The following is a 7,674-nucleotide window of genomic DNA, read 5'->3' on the forward strand; positions in this document are numbered from 1 at the left end:
CCGCCCCATAGAGTTTCCAAGGACAGCCTGGTGGATTCAAACTGCCGACCCTTTGGTTAGCAGCCATAGCACTTAACCACTACGCCACCAGGGTTTCCGATAAACACATACAAGGAAGAAATAATCATAAAATTACAGTCCTTGTTTCTGCAACTGGTCATGTGGCCATAGCTGGTATTTAGAACTACCTTCTTTTATCACACATTCTGTATTCCCTTTGCCCTCAGCAAGCAAATCAGCTGGTCACGCTTCTTTGCATGGTGGGGTGACCCAAATCTTCATTCCTGAAGGGTCTGGACCATTAGTAGTCATGTAGGAATTGGGTTGCTATAGTTTCCCATTGGCTTTAATCACAGGACATGTGGCAGGACTAAGAGACACCCTTAGGAATCTCCAGCATTCCAGACATACTCTTTTTTTACCTCCATTATATAATATTAATTCAATTTCCTCTTGGTAATCAGGATCAATCACACCAGCCAATATGGTAACTCCCATTTTGCCTGTTGATATAGAGGCACAAGAAGCCCAAAGTGGCCGGGTGGCATTCTTAGCTTCCAGTTCAATGTGGGAACATTCCTCCCTTTCCGACCTAAGACCTCTAGACCTGCAGAGGATAGGGTTGTGGGAAGAGGAAGCAAAAATTTTTCAGGCAGGTCACTAGGTAATAGTGAATGTTACCACTCCCAATTCCACCCACTGACTCCTGGACCCATGAATCCTGGCTATAGGAGAAACAGCACCATGTATTGGATGCTAGTTTAGAGCATATACAGCCTCCTAGAGAACATTGCTCCAACCCTGCAAGTTATTGAGTCCTAGCTGGTGCAGTAATTGTGTCTTTAGAAGGCCATCCCATCACTCTATCAAGTCAGCTGCTTCACGATGATGGGGAACATGGTAAGACCAGTGAATTCCATGACTAGGCCCCTTGCTGCACTTCATTTGCTGTGAAGTGAGTCCCTTGATCCAAGGCAATGCTGTGTGGGATATCATGCCAATATAAGGCATTCTGTAAGTCCATGGATGGTAGTTTTAGAAGAAGGAGTTGCATGCAAGGAAAGCAAATCCATATGCAGAGTAAGTGTCTATCCCACTAAGAACAAAACATTGCCCTTTCCATGATGGAAGTGGTCCAAAGTAATCAACCTGCCACCAGGCTGCTGGTTGCTCACCTCAAGGAATGGTGCCATATCAGGGACTCAGTATTGGTTTCTCCTGCTGGCAGATTGGGCACTCAGCAGAGGCTGTAGCCAAGTAGGCTTTCGTGAGTGGAAGTCCATGTTGCTGGGCCCATGCATAACCTCTATCCCTGCCACCATGACCACTTTGTTCATGAGCCCATTGAGCAATGAAGGGAGTAGCTAGGAAAGAGAATGAGTGATTTCCACAGAACGCATCACCCTCTCCACTTGATTGTTAAAATGCTTCTCTGTGAGGTCACCCTTGGTGAGACACAAATATCTTCACTTCATTGGCCCATTAGGAAAAGTCTATCCACGTACATCCTCCCCATGCCTCCTTGTCTCCAATTTTCCAATCATGTTCCTTCCACATCCCTGACAATCCAGACAAACCATTGGCCACTGCCCATGAATCAGTATACAATCACACATCTGGCCATATCTCCTTCCCAGCAAAATGAACAGCTGGGTGCAGTGCTAGAAGTTCTGCCATTGGGAGGATTTCCCTTCGCCACTGTCCAGGGAGGTCCCAGAAAGGGGCTATAGTGCTGCCACTGTCCACTTTTGAGTGATGCCTACATATCTCGTAGAATCATCTGTAAACCAGTTATGAGTTTTCTCTTCCTCAGTCAACTGATCATAAGGAACTTGCCATGAGGTCATATTGTAGACTGGGAGATGGAAGGTAATGTCACAGGAGTGGAGACCATGAGCATTTGGGCCACTTCCTTATGCGACTTACTTGTGCCTTCAGGTTCTCCTCAGGCCAGATCTCATACATACCACTTCCATTTAATGAGGGAGTGCTGCTGTGCACATCCAACTTTATGGCTCTGTGGAGTCAAACACCCCATTCATGATGGGCAGCTCAGGCCACATGGTGACTTCGTGGCCCATAGTTAAGCATTCAGTCTCTACTAAAGCATGGTAACAAGCCAAAAGCTGTTTCTCAAAAGGAGAGCAGTTATCTGCAGAGGATGGCAGAGCTTTGCTACAAAATCGTAAGGGTCTGCACTGTGGTTCACTAATAGGGGCCTGCCAAAGACTCCAAACAGTGTCTCTATCTGCCACTGACATTTCAAGCACCATTGGATCAGCCGGATCCAATGCAAGGCAGTTTGCACGGCAGCCTAAACCTGTTGTAGAACCTTCTCTTGTTCTGGGCCCCACTCAAAAATAGGAACTTTTCAGCTTGGGGACCATAGTTTTGGGGGATATCTAGGTAAATCAGCATAACAAAGTTTATTAAGAAAATATTTTTCATCCCACTTTGGTGAGCGGTGTCTGGGGTTTTAAAAGCTTGAGAACAGCAATCTAAGATACTTCTCTTGGTCCCATCCCACTCAGAGAAAAGGATAATGAAGAAAACCAAAGACACAAGGAAAATATTAGCCCAAAGGACTAAAGGACCACATGAACCAGAGACCCCACCAGCCTAAGAACAGAAGAAATAGATGGTTCCTGGTTACCACCAATGATCACCCTGACAGGGAACACAACAGAGAGTCCTGGACAGAGCAGGAGAAAAATGTAGAACAAAACTCAAGTTCACATAAAAAGACCAGACTTACTGGTCTGACAGAGACTGGAGGAACGCCCAAAACTATGTTCCCTGGATGCACTATTAATCCAGAACTGAAACCATTCCCAAAGCCCACTCTTCAGACAGAGATTAGACAGGACTATAAAATAAAAAATAATACACATGAGGAATTTGCTTCTTAGTTCAAGCAGATATATGAGACCAAATGGGCAGCTCCCATCCAAAAGGAGGATGAAAAGGCAGGAAAGGATTCAGGGAGCCAGGGTGGAACAGGGGAGTGTGCTGTCACATTGTGGGGATTGCAACTAATGTCACAATACAATATGTGTGTAAATTTTTGTATGAAAAATTAACTTGATCTGTAAACTATCACCTAAAACACAATAAAAAATCGAAAAAAATAATATCATCTTTTTGAGTCATTTGATAAATAGGCCGGAGTAGTATGCCCAAATGAAAGATACGTTGCATCAAAAATGCTCACTAGGCATTGTGCCTCCTTTTCAGTTGTGGGAGGGGTCAGATGAAATAACTTATCCTTCAGTTTAGAAGGAATATCTCAACATGCTCCATACAACTGGACTCCTAGAAATTCCACTGAGGTGGAAGGTGCCTGAATTTTTGTCAGGCTAGTATCTTATCCTCTACTACACAAATGTTTTACCAATAAGTCCAGAGTCATTGACACTTCTTCCTTACTAGGCCCGATCAGCATAATGTTATCAATGTAATGGACCAGCGTGACATCTTATGGAAGGGAAAGGCGATCAAGGTCCCTGCGGCCTAAATTATGACATTGAGCTGGAGAGTCGATATAGCCCTGATGTAGGACACTGAAGGTGCATTCCTGGCCTTGCCAGCTGTTGGCAAACTGCTTCTGGTGGTCCTTTGAAACAGATATGGAGAAAAAAGTATTAGCCAGATCAATAGCTGCATACCAGGTACCAGGGAATGTATTAATTTGCTCAAGCAATGAAACCACATCTGGTACAGCAGCTGCAATTGGAGAAACCACCAGGTTAAGTTTTCACTAACCCACTGTCATTCTCCAAGATTCATCTGTTTTTTGCACAAGCCAAGTAGACAAGTTGAATGAGGATGTGGTGGAAATCACCACTCCTGCATCCTTCAAGTCCTTGATGGTGATAGTAATCTCTGCAATCCCTCCAGGAATGTGGTATTGCTTTTGGTTTACTATTTTCCTAGATATGGGCAGTTCTAATGGCTTCCGTTTGTCTTTTCCTACCATAATAGCCCTTACTCCACTTCTCAGAGATCCAATGTAGGGGTTCTGCCGGTTGCTGAGTATATCTATTCCAATTACGTATTCTGGAACTGGGAAATCACTACAGGATGAGCCTGGAGACCCACTGGACCTACTGTGAGATGGACATGAGCTAAGTCTCCATTAATAACCTGACCTCCATATGGCCCCACTCCAACTGGTGGGCCACAGTGATGATTTGTGTTTCCTAGAATTAGTGTCAGTTCAGAGCCAGTGTCTAGTATTCCCCCAAAAGTCTGATTATTTCCTTTTCCCTAATGAACAGTCGCTCTAGTAAAAGGCCGTAGATCCCTTTGGGGAAGTCCAGGAGAGAGATTGCCAGTATAAGTTTTGGCAGTGAAGTGGAGACCTTCCTCAAGGGAACCTGGCCTCCCCTTCATTCACAGGGTTGTGGGTCTTTAAACCTGTTCAAGTCTGGGAATTGATTGAGGGGCCATGACTCTCTATTCGGGTGATTCAAGTTAGACTTTGTTCATTTGACCTAGAATTCTTGTGCTTGTTTAGATCAAGTAAATATTTAGTAGATTTCCTGTCTATTTCACTCCTAGGGACACCATGACTAAGTAGCCAAAGCCATAAGTCCATAGGAGTCAGACTATTCAGGTTACTCCTTTGACTCCACTGTGCATTACATTAGCCATGCCCATCTTATCTTTGTTGATGAAGTGCTGCCACTTGGCCCCTACCACCATGGGTCCAATCAGTCCCATTTTCATTAGGTGTCTGTCATGGATTGAATTGTGTCCTCCAAAAATATGTGTATCGATTTGGCTAGGCCATGATTGCCAGTATTGTGTGATTGTCCACCATTTTGTCATCCGATGTGATTTTCCTATGTATTGTAAATTCTACTGCTATGATGTTAATGAGATGGATTAGCAGCAGTTATGTTGATGAGATCTACAAGATTAGATTGTGTTTTAAGCCAATCTATTTTGAGATATAAAAGGCAGCGGAGAGACAGGGGGACCTCATACCACCAAGACAGCAGTGCCAGGAGCAGGGCACATCCTTTGGACCTGGAATTCCCAAGCAGAGAAGCTCCTAGTCCAGGGAAGATTGATGACAAGGACCTTCCTCCAGAGCTCAGAGGAGAGAAAGCCTTCCTCTGCAGCTGAAGCCCTGGATTTGGATTTGTAGCCTACGAGACTGTGAAAGAATAAATTTCTCTTTGTTGAAGCCATCTACTTGTAGTATTTCTGTTATAGCAGCACTAGATGACTAATTCAGTGTCTTAATTCAGCTAGGGCAGTTCCCACTGTCAAATATGACTTACATAAAATAGTAATCACAGACATCTTCAAGGATACTGGGACTCCCTTCACAAATTTGTTCTTCACAGCTGTGGTAAAAGGTGTGTCCTCTGGGTACTTCATATGTGGGTCTGTGGATCTAACCTGATAGGGAAACATTCCAGTTTCCCTAAACCTTTGGATACCTTCTTCTACAGTATACCATGACAGGTCTGGTACTTCAACTTGATTTACTGTAGGCCACCATGTAATCCATGCTTCATCAACCCAACCAAATAAACTATTAGATCCTTTACTAACCTCTCAAGCTGAAACACTGAATGAAAAATCTGTGCTTAGTGGCCTATATCAATAAACTCTGACTGATCCTTTTTTATGCCCCTCGCACCATTATCCCATACCTTTAATAACCATTCCTACACATATCTCCTGGGTTTCTGTTTGTACACATTAGAAAAGTCAAGCAGTTCTTTTGGAGTGTAGCTTTGTACTTCACCTTCTGGAGCCCCCTGGAACTTCAGTCTAGTTATAGGTCTAGGAACCAAAATGGATGGTGGGGATGTGTTTTGAGAACATTCAGCATTGTCTTGTAAGGCATGTGCCTCAGGTAATGCCCTAGGCAATGACTCAAAACAAAGGCTCTTTAGACACAGCTGGGTTAAACTCATCAGATGGGGGTGAAGAGGGTAATGGTTTTTCTGGGGAGGGTGGCTTAGCAGACAAAGATGGAGCAATCTCTTCAGATGGGAGTGAGAGGGCTGGTTCTGGTGGCACGGGTTATTAAACAGAATTTAGGGGCTCAGTGTCCCCAGCTTCCTGACCTTCTGCCCATATGTGCCCATCCCAAGTTTCAGGATCCTATTTCTTCCCAACCAATAACCTCACTTTAACTTCAGATACTGCTCAAAGTTGAGAATTCAGTTGGCGTTGTAATTCAGCTACTTTTATGATAAGACTCTGAGTTTGGTTTTCAGCAATATCAGCTCTGTTACTACAAGAAATAAGGCTTTCTTTCAAGGCACAAGTGGAAACTTTGAGGTTGTTTATGTGGTGCCTGAGCTTTGACTCTGAAGCTCCGAGCTCATCTCTTTCACCACTTTGTCTAGTGAAAGTAGGACCAACTAACCAGCTTTCTTATACTTTTCATTATGATAAAACTGTAAAAAGGTACCAAACGTGATCATCCAGAACCTCACCTTTTACCAATACCTAATCTATTGGTGGTGATACTTTGTGTATTTCTATTGCCACCTCACACCATGGATTAGCAGTGTTCTCTTTACTATTGGAAGCAGAGTCATCAGCATCTTTAAGACTAACTGTAGTTGAAAACAAATTTGGAAAACCCATCCTTATAATTCTGTTTATCTAGAACCATTCGCAGTACCGAATGTCTTAAGCTGGGTTCTCTTGAGAAGCAAAACCAGTAACACATATAAATACATATATAGAGAGATTTATATCAAGGAAATGGCTCACACAGTTGTAGAGGCTGGAAAGCCCCGAGCTCATGGATCAGGCTGGAGGCTTCTTCTGGCTCGTGTAGCTGCAGAGGCTGGCGAACCCAAGATCAGCAGGTCAGACAGCAGGGCTCTGGCTCATAGGCTGTGGAGACCAATGAATCTCAAGATCGGCAGGCAAGACAGCAGGTAAGCTGTTAGCTCAAGTCCCTAGAGTCAGGGGTCAGATGAACAGGAACCAGTTGCAGGATCCAAAGCCAGAAAAAGTCCATGAGCCTTGCCAGGAAGTCCACCTGTATTTGATGCAGGCTACACCCCCAAGGAAACTCCCTTTCATTTGATTGGCTACTCACAGCAAATCCCACCATGGACGTGATCACATTATATCAGATCTCATCATGGAAGTGATTATATCATTATACGACTGCCAAACTTGAGAATGATGGCCCTGCCAAGTTGGCACACAACTTTAATGATCACAACTAGCAATAAGCATTCTGAAAAGGAATTTAAGGAAACAATTCCATTTGCAACAGCACCTAAAAGAATACAATACCTAGGAATAAATTTAATTAGGAAGGTGAAAGACTTGTACACTGAAAACTATAAAACATTGCTGAAAGAGATTAAAGATGACTAGGACATTCTGTGTTTATGGATTTGAAGACTTCGTATGTTAAGATGTTAATACTATCCAAAGAAGTCTATATATTCAAAGCAACCCCTATCAAAATTCCAATAATCTTCTTTGCAGAAAGGGAAAAGCCAATCTTCAAATTTATACGGAACTGCAAAAGGTCCCAAACAGCCAAAGCAATCCTGAAAGAGAAGAACAAAATAGGACTCAGGCTTCTCAATCTCAAAACATAGTATATAGTAATAGTAATCAAAAGAGTCTAGTACTGGCATAATAACAGACACATATACCAATGGAATAGAATTGAGAGTC

The sequence above is a fragment of the Elephas maximus genome, chromosome 25, assembly GCF_024166365.1.
Source record: "Elephas maximus indicus isolate mEleMax1 chromosome 25, mEleMax1 primary haplotype, whole genome shotgun sequence".
In the NCBI taxonomy this organism is placed as follows: Eukaryota; Metazoa; Chordata; class Mammalia; order Proboscidea; family Elephantidae; genus Elephas; species Elephas maximus.